Below are 12,773 nucleotides of genomic sequence, written 5' to 3'. Positions count from 1 at the left end.
CCCCCCGTACCCACTGGCATTTAATGCTACAACAATAGGCTAGATTGTCGACCGTAGTAGCAGTCAGACCTGCCACTAAAGGTCAAAGGCCGACGAGCCTTTTAAATATAAACACACACATTTGTATTATGCGATTTCGTTTTAAATTAATTTTTTTTTTTAATAATTAATAATATTACATTTTAAATTATTAATTATTATTAATATTTATAAATTTAATAAATAATTAATAAATGATTATATATATTTTATATAATTATTAATTAATTTAATTATATATAATTTAATTAAGTTTAATTAATAACAGAGGTTAATTAATAGAGTTGTAAATTTATTTAATTATTATTAATAATTCTAATTTTAATGAAATTGTAAATTATTTTATTTAAAATCAATGAGTATTATTTTAAAATTTTAAATAAATAATTACCCTTAAGTCATTTGGAACAATGGACTTAAAATCGAATTAGGGTAATTGTGCATTTTATTCAAATATAAGAATGGGGTAAATTGTAAGGGCTAAATTGTAAATCGTAGGTACTTGCAAATTTACATTGAAACAAATATTTAAACCTTACTGTTGACTCAACTATCTGCTTTCAAAATCAAACCAAACTATGAAACTACTCTATTATTTATATGTTGTCTGTTATTTCAGTTTGGGTTGACTAGAGTGTTGACCAATTATAGGGCATCTACTAGAGGCTTGGGAGTTTTGTGATTATGGTATTATGTTGATTTAATCTTGATCTTTTAAACTCAACCATGGTAATGTGTTCGTATGCTCTATGACAAGTTTGATTATATTGTTGGTTATTTCTTTTAGTGTCCTTGTGGGATAACGAGAGGGATGTTATGACATATTTGACTTAACCTTTTTGAGTCTTCTATCAATATTTTTGGGGATGTTTTCCAGTTGCTTGTAAAGAATTGATGGGTTATTATGAATTATCTTTTGATGATTTCCAGTTACTTCTATAGGATTGAGGTGGTATACTATGATTCTTTGATTTGTACTTTAATGAGCCTAGGGTAGGTAATCTGTATGTTAAGTTGGGGAGTGACTTGCAATGGAGGCCAAAGCCCAAAGTAGCTACTGGGTTAACTCATTGTAAGTAGTTTAATAAGTGATAACATTTCATTAAATGGGTTTAAAATGAATTAATAAGATATTGGTACCATAGAAATTCACTAATGGGCCGAAGGATTAAAAGACTAGCTGGGTAACCTTAGAGTTGACTTGTTAGTACACCTTGTCAGTATGAAAGGATACTAGTACCACACAGATTCACTAGGGGGCCAGAGGATTAAAAGATTAGCTAGGTAACCCTAGAGTTGGTTCGTGTGATGAAACTTGCCCACTAGCAGTATAGATTTCCTACATGTTTGTGTTTGCCTCTGGGTCTAGATGTCGATTCATCTTGGAACCTTTGAGTTACAATACTTTTAGGTTTTCCTTGATTTAGATATTACTTTTGAGTTTCGGATTGATATCCTATTTGAGGCTTGAGACTATCTCCTTAGTGCAGTGGGAGTGGGCCTTTTTGGGTTACCACGTGGTTAGGTGGTAGTGCTTTTTACTTTTACCATTGAGATCCATCTGTTGTTGCCGTGGCTAGAGTTCCTTGTTCTTGTATTATGATGGTTGGTTATATCTTTATGATGGATGGTTATATCTTTATGGTGGATGATTTTACTTTTTGTATTGTATCTTGTTCATGGATCTAAAAGGGATGATGTAACCTATATTTATAAATGTATATTCTTTTAGCCTTTCATACCCTATGACATGTACAGTGGATGATTGAGCATTCTAAATTTTATTGCCAAGTGGCATTTAGAACAAATGTATATTATTTAAATAGGCTTGGACTTATAATTATTCTTTCATGTGGATGTGGTATTTATTAGACTTAGTATTAATTAAACTTAAATGTAATTCAAAATCTTGGGATCCTTAAGGAATGCAATCTGTTATGTTTGCTTCTATATGATTGTATGTTATTGCTTCCACTACTTTATGTTTGATGTGTATGTTGTTCTTTAGAAAAAAAAATGTTTGGCAAACTTAGTAAAACTTTAGGTTAATTCTTTTGGATCTCTTGGTGGGGCATTGCAACCTTCATTGCAAACACCAAAATCTTTGATACCAATTATTGGAAATATAAGAGGAGTAACTGAGAGGGGAGGGGTGATTTGGTTACTACAAAATAAATCCCAAATCCCTTAGATGTCAGTACAAAAATAAACACTGAAAATGTTGTAACTTAGTAAATACTAAGATTGCTCAGCAAACATTTAACATGAAAATCTTAAGATGTTATTTATGATTACTTAGTACTTTAACTTAGTTGTAAATACATAAAAGAAATAGCATGAACACATTTGACACCAAGATTTAATGTGGAAGCCCAATTTAGGAAAAACCAGAAATTGCAACTAGTTACTTTTTTCACTCTTCTGAAGTGAGCCTTATTAGGAGGCAACCCTATTAAATGTTACAAAAACACACTATCAGGTGTGACCCTATTATGGGATTTAATCACCTTGTTAGGAGTGGCCTTGTTAGAGCTCTTTAGACACTTCAATAGAAATGCCACCTTGTTAGATGATTTACAAATAGCTATTAAGCCAACTTTGTTAAGAGATTCACATCACTGCTACAATGGTTAGAGAGTAACAATGACATGATCTGATTTGGATGCAACTAAATTGTTGATTACAAATCTCAATTCTGGCTTATACTTGATCCTTCTTGATCGAATATATCTTTACATATTCTCAAGGATATTCTACTTATCCTTCTTAATTCGCTCTCTCTTAGCATCATTAAATCTTCAATTATCTTCCATGTGTTCACACTCTTCTAATCCTCAACATGACCTTATATTTATATGTTTCATATTGTCAAGTTGGCTAGAATACAACTTAGAATAATTAATATTCATCTTCTTAGTCGACTAGAACCAACAAATAAATCAATTGAACTCAATATGCCAAAACAAGAAAATCCTTCATTAGTCGAACCTGATCTATAGACACTAACTCAAAAATAATTTTTTTGATGCAAAGTTCCTTTGGTAACCAAGTGAGCTCAGTTAACACTAGTTGCATCCAACATTTCCTTCATTAATCGAGTGAGCTTGATTAACACTCATCTTCCATAAACTTTCCTCGAGCACCGGAGTGAACTCGATAGATTCTTCCTTCTAAACTAATTTTTTTTTGGAATGCTTGCTTTTCACAAAAAAATGTCGTTAATGCTTGAGTGAGCTCTATATAATCTGTCTGATAATGATATGACACTTTGTGTAACATCAAAGACAATACACAATTAATCAATTATTTCAACAAATATTTCCTAAATCGAGCCTCCATGGGTTATTTCTAGGTTCATTCTTATCCTTACCTGCATAAAATATGAGAACAAATCCTGGCCATGTAATGGAATGTTAGAATCCCTACAATCCTGAAACTCATCTATGAGGACTAACTTTTGACCACTGAGTGAGGAATCGTGAAAGATATCTAATAACATTTTCTAAATATGTTTCTCAACAAAAACATCTTTAGACTCTTCAGTATCCTTCTTGACAAACATTTTCATCAAATGAGTAGTAACCAGGAAAAGAAATGAGCTCAAACCTACTACTTTTGCAAACTCCTAGTGTGCTTTTGAATTCTCATAAACTAGCTTCTGTTCCATCTCGGCTCATATAAAGTTATGAAAAATAACCCTTTTTTGCAAAGATGACTAATTCATTTTTATTCCATATTTATGGCTCATAAATTTTCTTGCATATGCCCACTTTGCAAATTTTCCATATATCCTATCAACTCAGTACTTGGTTCATACTTCACACTAGTAATTTAATAACTTTTTTTTGTTGTCTTACATTCTTATTATAAATCATTTTTGTTATTGTGAATTTCAAAATATTCATAAGTCCTTTTAACCTTGTCCAAGGATTGGATTTTGCATCTTTATCAAAATCACACTTTCGACAACTTCTAAATCTTTCATCACCAAAATTGTCAATCTGATAACACTTCTTAAATTGTTAGCGAAATCGTGATCTTGGAAGAATTATTTTGAGTCACTAAAAAACTCATGATTTCAAACTTCAAGGGTTTGAGTACTTCCAAAATCACAATTTCAAAGACCTTTTGTCTTTGGCTTACCCGATATTTCAATATTTCACTATTACATTGATTGCTCAACTTGTCCATTCCAAAATAGTGAAAAGAAATGAACTTGGGATTTTGAACATTGATTTTTTAAGGTTTAGCTATTGGAAATATTCAAGACTATGCTAGGTTACTAAGAGAGGAGGGGTGAATCAATAACCTTTAAAACTTTATCAAATTCAACACTTTATAGCAATATACCAATTATCATTTATTGATCTAATTGCATGCATGAGAAACTAAAAACATAAACATTCATAACACTTGAACACAATAATTTGGTGACCCAAAAACCTTCAAAATAGAAAGTAAAACTGGGATGGGGATGATACCCTCAAAAAATTCAATACTACAACATAGAGTAGGCCTGGTAAGGCTTATAATCATCACTTCTGATGATCTGCCCTGTTAGGAGCAATTAGGACTGCTAGGTCCATCTTTTTAGAGGTTTTTACAAACACACAATAAAGTATGCACTCGGTAAAGAGATTTGAGAAAGACTATTAAGTCTACCTTATTAAAGGATTTAGACTGATTCACCTATTAGAATGAAATAGTAGATCTTTGACTTACAACTCAATTGCTGATAGAGATTCCTTGAATTATTGATCACCTTTTGTGATGGATATGTCTCTACTGCTCCTTTTGTGATATGACCTTTATCTACTGCTTGATTGCATTTGCATTCTTACTTACATTCTTCATAAATTACACAATATTTCACACTTGGATATGATACAATACATTAAATATATATACAATCCAATTTACATAATTACAAAGTCGACCAATATACAAGTTAATACTAATATTACAAAGTCAGCCCATATTAAGACACTTGGGCTTTGAAGAATGACTTGGTGAATTTCTGATACTCGACATCCATTGTCATTACTTGGCATTGTCATGCACTTGGTAGAAGTAGAAGCTCGATCCATACTAATCATCTCAAAGTAGTCTTGAACTCGATCTGCACTGGTGACTTAGTATATATTATGTCACTTGTCATAAATTGAACTACTAGTTTACCATGACTACACTTGATAAACACTAACTTCGCATATGGCTAAGTTAACACTAGCTTTATATTCCATGAACTATAAACTTGTAGAAATTGCAAAGCTTGGTAACATTGAAATGCTTGGGTTGAACTGCTAGACTTCACACTACCTAATTCTGCTCGGTTTGAACTATTGCACTTTACACTAACTAAATTCCCTTGGTAACCACTAAAATGCTCAGTAGAAACTAGAATTAGTCTAGGAGACTCGGTAGCAACTGTAGAGCTCAATGGCCATTGAATTACATGGAAAATACTATAGACTGTTCAATGAGCTCGGTAGGCATACAAAATATGAATAAGTGTTGTCACTAATAACAAACTTGACTGATATGTCAACAATCTCCCCCTTTGGCATTAGTGACAAAAACACTTATTAGCCAAAACTTATATACATCACCATGTGATACTAGCTCGGTAGGATATACTATTTAGAGATTTTTCAAAATTTGTCTTTGTAAGTATATACAGTATACTATACAACATATTTGCAAAATTTTCCTTTGCTATATACATTTTCTCATTTTGCATGATTCTCCCTCATAGAATATACATAATGTCTCACTATACATAGTCTCCCCCCTTTTTGATAATAATGCCAAAGATTTATTCAAAACTTATTTACATGGAGACACCAATATGAGATAGAAACTCAGAATGTACCTTAAGTATAAGTGCTAGAGTTTAATCCCAATTCTCTTGCAAAATCTTGCATGTATGTAGAGCAATTTGGACTTTTGTAGAGAGTTTTATCATGTGATCTGCAATAGAGAAATTATTGTCATGGATCAAGGTTTTTGAATAAACAATATGTTTCTACATTATATCCATGATAGGAAGGATCATATTTTGAATATCTATCAATGTAGATTGGATCCTTGCTTCTTCTCTCAACAACTTTGCCTGCATGTCTAACAGAAATCTAATCTTCATATGATGTGAAAAGCTTGAACTAGGGTCAAGTTGCAATTGTTGTGCATTGGCTTTCAGATCCTCATCAATCTTTGTTAGTTTTCTCTTTATCTCCTTTATGAACTTGGTAACATCACATAACTTCACAAAAAGTGATGTCACATTAGTGCAAGAGGTTTCAAGATTAGTCAAAATTGAGGAAAGCTCAACTTGTTGAATGGAAACTTGTTGAGCAATGTGCTCGAGCACTTTATTATCAAATTTCTTTTCTGCTTTCTCAATTAACTTATCTTGACCACTAGAGTTCTCATTAAAATTTTGGACTACCTCTTCTAATTACAATAAAATAGGTTAATAAGTATCAACCTCAATACCTATAGCTTCAGACAAAATATTCTTAGCATCATCAATAATTTTATATTCTCTTTCTCTCTCCTCTCTCAATCTCTTCTGCTTTGCCTTCTTTTGGAAGAGTTGACCAACTATATGCAATTGATCCATAGTGAGATTATCAAAGTCCCATTTGGAAATTTCTATTTTCTCATATAGGTCTATATCCTCTTCTATCTCCTTTCCTCTACTAAAAAATCTTGTACCCAGTTGAACCTTAGGTTCAACTATCCTTGTACTTAATGCCTTTGTATTCAGAATGGAGATAATTGTAGATATACTAGGACTTGTTGTGAAAATTGATATAGTACTTACTAATGGAATGCTAGCAGGAATTCTTAATGAATCCAAAACTAAAGAAGTCATGACTGAAGTATCCATTATTGAAGTAGACAAAATTGTAGTATTCAAAACTGAAGTACTTACTGCTAAAGAGCTCAAAATTGTAGAAGCCACTATACTCATTGCTAATGACTTGGTAGCTAAAGAAGAGGGAGGCTACAATTTGGTAGATGAAGTGGTAGTCACTTCTATCATTAATGTGCTAAGCTTTGTGGGGGCAAAGGGTGATTGGACATTTGAAGTACCTGTAGTTGTTACAATCAAACTTGCTAAAGCTATCTCTGAGCTTGATGTAGCAACTGGTTTGCTTGGAGAGTGAGGAAGTGAGACAATGACTACAACTACTATCTTCATAGGGTCAGTATCCTCATCATCTACTTTATCTCAGTAGCTTCTTCCTCTTTATCTTCTTCAACTTCCTCATTGTCAAAATGTGTGGGCTCAGTATAAGTTTTTTCTTGCTCACAATTATTGTCATCATCCTTAACTTCTACTGGGAAGTCACTTTGTTTATGCAAATGATAAACATTCTTTCACATACTTGTGGCATTATTAACTACATTCTCTATATCCTTTATCAAAATTAAACAAGTATTAAATCTAAGAGTAATCTTATCTTTGTTTTTCTTTAAGGACTCTTTTATCTCAGCATCTATCATGCTAGGTAGCAATTGCCTCAAGGTTTGTGCATAAATATCTTTTGTTGTTTGCATTGCAAAGTCCCATCTTGGCTTTATTTTCTCTAATAATTCATTAGAGATTTGGGAGCCTATCTAATCTAGCGAATACTTCCATTTTCCCATTTCGGTTAACACTAATTCTTCAACCTATTTCTTTTTTCCCTCTGATCTTGTTTCATACTTCAAGGATTTGAAGTTTGTTATACTTGCACCTTCTTCCAATTGTTTCAATTTTTCTTGGAAGGTGGGAGGAGATTTGCTAAAAATTGCAGTGGATGGCTTGGTGATGATCACCTTTCCTTTCTTCTTCAAGGGTTCTTCTTCCTTTTTAGACTCATCCTCTACCTCTTCATCTATATCTTCTCCTCTGCCCTCGGTTAACATAAGAGGTGTGCTTGATTTTAGTTTTTCTATCCTCCTCTTGCCTTTGTTAACCACTTGTGGGAGCTTTATCTCCAATTCTATCCTTGCCTTTGCTTCATCATATGTTCCAAAGTGTGGTCCCTTTGGATCAACCAGATCATTAATCAGAGTGCTTCATCAACATTCACCTCATAAGGAAGAGGTTTTACCCATACAATTCTTGGTTTTACTTCTTGAATGTAGACTCTATCATAGTCTACCATGAAAAAAACATCATCTTTGTAATCTTCTACCAGCTTCTCAGGTATTTTGAATCTATTAGTCATTTTCTACTTGAAAACTTCAAAGTAGTTGTCCATAATGCTAACAAAGTTCTCCTATTTCTGCAATGTATTCATTAATCTGATACAATATAGGCATATCTTTTCTCCATACTACCATGCCTTTGGAAGGGAAAAACTTCTGAATATAGAAGAACAAACAAACCAATAGAGAGCCAAATTCGTAGGGGTTGTTCTTGGAAGTCTGAATACTTTCCATGTTCTTGTTGAGTTGCTTCAACAATAGATTTGCCAAGTCATAAACTAGATTGTTCTTCACAACTTTGTAAGCTAAATCCATAGCTTCACATGATACACTATTGAGGCAGCTTGAACTATATATCTTGTGAGCTATCACATGTATCCCTAATTTCAGTTTTGCCTTAGTTACATTGCTGATTTTCATGCCTTAGTCATCCCACTTAGCTAGGGTTTTCTTTTCTAGCTCAGCCTGACCTAGAGTTTTTGTGGTTTTATCTTTTGTGAGCATGAGGAGGCCAATGATGTGATGAATCATTTTCTTTGTGATCAAAACTGGTTGCCCAAGTTATAGCTGATCATTATGCACCTAGCTTAGAATGTATCTGATCCATTTGATTTGAAAATCTAGGGGCATGTGAGGAATGCGGTTCACACCTTTGTCTTCCAAATATTTATTCTCAGGTTTGAGAACTCCATTAACACATAATTCACTTGGGCATCATCCATTTCTAGGGTTCCAATTTCCTAAATAGAACACTTGAAATGAGTTTGAATATCATTAAAAGAAGTATCTTAGGTAGGATTTGCGATTGAGCTCTTCTTGGGTCGAGGGTTTCTGTGATCGCAGGCACAAGTTTGAAGTTTGGTGCTTTCCACTCGACTCCTTGAATCAACATCTTAGACCCTTTCTTTTCTTTTTTGTTGCTGCTAGATGCCATGATTACTCGATAAATTATCAAAATCCTTTGAACACCTTGCTACAAATTTTTTTGAAGTCGCTTGATCACATTGGAATTCGCTTCTTCATAATAGCACTTAGATTTCACGATGAGAAATGAATTTCTTTTCTTTCCTTTTGTTAAAACTTTTCCATTAATGCTTGGTATGAAGGTAGCTAGGTTGACATCATGCTTGATAGCTTGTCATCCACTATTCATGACTTTGTAACCATGCATGACTTGTTACTCCCGACCTTGCTTGGTAGAGTCTATGACCTAAATTTACTTAGTGGAGAAGGTAACTTGATGATAACTAATGTTGATATTTCTTAGTGATCCTTTTGTATCTTGAATACTGATTTGGATCTTTGTCACCTTTCAATTGGAACTGTTTGAATGAAATATTGATAGCACAATTCCAGTTATCCTTTGAAAACCTAGTTGAAAACAGTAGAGTCATCCCCTTCTTGAGTGACATGACCATCATTACTTGAACTAGCATCCTTAGTAGATTTAGGAATCCATTGCTACCTCATCTACTTTCGGATGTTATCTACTTTTTCTTTCTTTTCATCTTCAACTCTACCTATATTCATGCAATTCTAGGCTAGATGACCAAGTTCGGTACAAGTGAAACATCTTATGGTGGTATCTCTATTCCTTGTGTGATGTTTAATACAATTCATGCCAATGTGTCCATATTATCCTCAATAATGACATCTACACCAAGTGTTGTAGTCCCAACTGAATATTGCTTTCACAATTTTCTCTACTAGATTGAATGACTTAGTTCTACAATCTGATGCCTTGTGACCATGTTTCTTACATTTGTGACATTTGCCCTCAAATTTTGGTTTCTCTTTGCATTCATTAGCCTTGTGACCATGCTAACTACAATTGTAGTATTTTCCATTAAAATTTGCTTTACCATTACTCCAACATTTGTTTTATGTAAGATCTATCTTACCACAGTGATTGTAAGTAGGTCTTTTATTCCTTTGAGCACCTTGTTCGGAGGATTCACCTTCTTCTTTGTATCCAATTCCTACTTTACCTTTTGGCCTATAGAAATTCAACTCATTCAGTTGATTTAATTGATTTGTGTTTGCTTGGGATTTCATCATTCTTTCATTGATTTTCTTTTCAGTGTTTAGGTCATTTTTCAATATTTCACTAATTTTCTTTTCAAATCTCAGGTCATTTCATATTCTTTCATTGATTTGTCTTTCTAAATTTAGATAATTTCTTAATCTTTCATTGATCTATCTTTGGCTCATGATTTCCTCATTTGAATTAGAGATTTGATCCATAAGATTTGCATGCTAAAGGGATTGGTTATGGATTTCATTCTTTCTTCCATCCATTTCTTCTTTCATCTTATTCCTCTATTCCTAGATTTCACATAGTCATATGATTTGAATAACCACTCTCTATGATCTAAATAGCTTTCTTCTCAACTTGTGACACTAGGGCTTTTTCCTCTCTAACTTCCTTTTTAGGAGTTTCTTCTTTTATAGAAAAAAAATCTAACTCATCATCACTTTCACTCTAAACTCTTTCATTTGATTCATTATCATCATTTGCACACAAACATTCTCTAGGATTTCTAGTATTGAAATTATTTCTATACTTCTTTACTCTTTTAGGATTTTTAGAAGCATAATGACCAAATTCATTACAAGTCCAAATTTTAAAGATTATCTTACCACTTGGTTCTTTTCTCACAAGCAAGTCAGTTCCTTCTTGAATCTTTAAGTCTTCTTCATATCTTGATCTACTACTGCTAGCATAACCTCCACTAGTGCTTGCACTCCTAAATAGGGAAGGATGAACACTCAATGTGCTAAATGTAGTTTCCTGTCTAGGAAAATCTCCAGCTTGTTTCAAACTCATTTGTGTTGCTTCCAATCTTCCAAGAAGAGTCTTTCTAGAAATATCCTATATATAGGGTATCACTTACTCAATCATCTATGATAACTGCTTGAATGTTGATGTCAATGTTTTGAACATATTCCATATGATCTCATCTTCTACTTTACTTCACCAACCTTGTTTCTTGCAACAATTTCTAATATTTTGCCAATATAATTTCTTACAAATTCATCTTCCATCATTTTATCCTCTTGAAATAGATATGTCCAATTTTGTAATCTAACACTTTTAGCATGTTTATCACCTTCAAAACTATATTCTCAAGCTTTTTGAAATTCACTAGATAATCCCAAAGATTATACCTTATGGTATGCATTTTTAGGAAGAGCTGACAAAAGTTCTTCCCTATAAAGCATGTTCCTCATGAACAAATCTCTTTCAACTTTAGTAAACTCTTAAATTTTGGTCTTTCCATTCTATGTAATCAATCAATATCCTAGACCCATGCATAGAAGACGTGTCTTCATTTTCTCTTTCTAGCTGTCATAGTTCACTCCATAAATATTAGAAATTTTGTTTCTGAAATGACCCATCATTGATCTCCTTAAGTTGTTAAGATTTTCTTTCAAGGACCTAAAGCTGTGATACTAATTTTTAGAAAGTAAAGTCCACCAAGATAACTGAGATTGGGGGGCAGGGGTGAATTAGTTATCAGATCAATACAATTTTTATCAACCTTATTAAACCTCAAACATTGATTAATTTAAGAAGCAACCATAAGAAGATACACATAGACAATAATACTAGATAAGTTAACTAATAAAACTCTTGATCAGAGGGAAAACTCGGGTGGGGATGGTACCCACAAAATGATGTACTAATATATAATTTTCTTGTAAGAGGATGGACTTTTCTAGGAGCCAATAAAATACATTTAGTACATATCAGTCAGTATTAGAAGATTTTGAATCCCTATGAGGAGATTCTAACCTTTTTAGGAGTTTTAGAAGATAGATGGACCCACTATTCAAATAGCTTTAGGGGTAAGACCACCGAACTCACTATCCAACTGGCCTCTATACTATTCCTTTTAGAATAATAAAAATACAACTCATCTCTTTCTCTATCGTCTTACCATACCTCTTCTGCACAAAACACTTCTTAGATCTCTATACCAAATCTCCAACTAGCATCACAATAATCTCTTTAATTACTTACTTGCCTGATACCTCACATCCATGAAAAAATTGATCAACTTGATTACATGCATTACACCACTTCATCAGAACAAAAATACACTAAGTCCTCAAAATAATTCATTGAGTCAACATTGAGGCTTTCCAAACTAAATAAAACAAGAACTTATTAAAAAAATACACTACATTACATATTTTAATAATTACATAATACTATTGTCTCACAGTAATTGCAACTTATAACATGTGTGACCCTGGAATTTGTGTACTTGCTGATGTCAACATAAAGATTTCTTCTTTCTTTTTCTAACTATGCTCAACCTGATTTTATCCTTGTTAGGAGATATAATATGAACATCATAAAATGATTCTCAAGAACTCTATTTGTAAACTATCTTCTATAAATATTAAATAACTTCCACCAATATCTGACTTTTTTCATACACATTTAGCCATTGAATCAAGACATCATGTAGAACATGACCTCAACTACACTTGATCTCATCTTCAATCCTCAATCTGTATGACCT

This window comes from Cupressus sempervirens, chromosome 11 (genome assembly GCF_028749045.1).
Source record: "Cupressus sempervirens isolate cs-2001-9-10 chromosome 11, ASM2874904v1, whole genome shotgun sequence".
Taxonomy (NCBI): Eukaryota; Viridiplantae; Streptophyta; class Pinopsida; order Cupressales; family Cupressaceae; genus Cupressus; species Cupressus sempervirens.
The sequence above is the reverse complement of the archived record's forward strand: the minus strand, read 5'-3'. Positions refer to the sequence as shown.